This window comes from Varanus komodoensis, unplaced genomic scaffold (assembly GCF_004798865.1).
Source record: "Varanus komodoensis strain SLA01 unplaced genomic scaffold, ASM479886v1 scaffold5097, whole genome shotgun sequence".
Classification (NCBI taxonomy): Eukaryota; Metazoa; Chordata; class Lepidosauria; order Squamata; family Varanidae; genus Varanus; species Varanus komodoensis.
In genome coordinates this window covers 15,261-16,763 of record NW_025336099.1, presented here as the reverse complement: position 1 = coordinate 16,763, position 1,503 = coordinate 15,261, and positions in this window count along the sequence as shown.

The following is a 1,503-nucleotide window of genomic DNA, read 5'->3' as shown; positions in this document are numbered from 1 at the left end:
GCTCCCGGAAGCCGGGGAATTCGGGGCATAAGGAGGTGGCCGAGTCCTTGTGTCTAGCGCGTCCTCCAGCCCCATTTGATCATCCGTGAGGATGTGGGGCTTCGTGGATGGGGCGAGGGGCGATCTGTCGTGGGGTTCTTCACCCTTTTTAACTATAAGGAGAGACGGACACCATGATCCTGGGAGTTTCCGTTGACACTGTTTAAGGTAACTGGGTTTTGTTCTGGCGATGTCCAGCCACGTTTCTATATATGGAATTTGATCTGGGTGTCCAGGATTCCCAAGGATCACAGCCTCCACATTCCTAATCAGGAGAGCCTTCTGAGAGCCATCCCACGCCAAAGGAGGTCCACTCTAATTCACAAAGGGTCCGGAGGGTCCCTGGCTTAACCAAGACCCCGAATCCTGAAGCCCTCTCAAAGAAATCAGAAAAGTTATTCAGAAGTCATTGCAAAGAGGTGGTCGCGATGGACTGGCCTTGCCCCATTTTCCCGTCCTGTAAAAAAAAGGGTTACTCAAGACAATAAAAGAAACGACGGACAATCTGAACAGACGTACAGGAAATGAGGCCGGAAGCGACGTCTCGCTTCAGACCGGAAAGTAGCCCTTGCTGCGTCCAGCAGGCTTTTCTTTCCAATACCAGATCTGCAGATACTAATGGCGGGTAACTGCCGTGCGCACTTACCGGTAATTCCTCTCTCGCCTAGTCAGACGTCCCACCGAGCCAGGGCAGAGGCATAAGATGCCAGTGGGCCCGTCCCCGGGATCGGGAGGACGCAGGACCGACAGTCTCGGGGATCTCACTGGGGCCTCCAAGTGTTGTATGGCGCGATATTATGGACGAGACCAGAGACTAGTTGGAATTATCGAGAGGGATTTATTTTACCTGCCGGCAGGGACCATGCACTCGTGAGAGTGTGGTAGCAGGCAGAGGAGAGACATTTGATTTTTATACTCTTTCACACTTATGCTTGAATGACAGCAAACAATAGGGGAGCAACAGAGAAACAATGGGAGAACAACAGAAAAACAATAGGGGAGAGCACATTTTGCCCATTTATCATGCAAAAGCAAGCAAGCGTGGGTAAAAGGGCATAATGTCTGTGGTGGTACTGGTAATGCTGGAGCGAAGCCTGCTTTGTTGTCAGTTTAGCATAGCATGCACATCCGTGTTCGTGTTCTTGTCCTCATGAGAACAAGAACACTCTGACCATGCCTCTAACTCGTGATGAGCTGTGCCCTGGCTACGTGTATGATCATGCCTGATCATGAGGGGGGTTACAACAAGTCCATCTGCCTTGGAGCCCTTGCTGTGGGACACACTCAAACGGATGAGCCCAGAGTCCTGGCTTCTCCCTGTGAGAGGACAGACGGCCCGCCATGTTGTGCCAGGAGACCTCTCCACTAGCAAAGCACCAAGGGGAACACCCAGTGCATAAGGCATGAGGTCTGGAGAGGAATCAAACGGAGTGGAAGAAAACCTTCTCAGATGTGGAGCAAAGG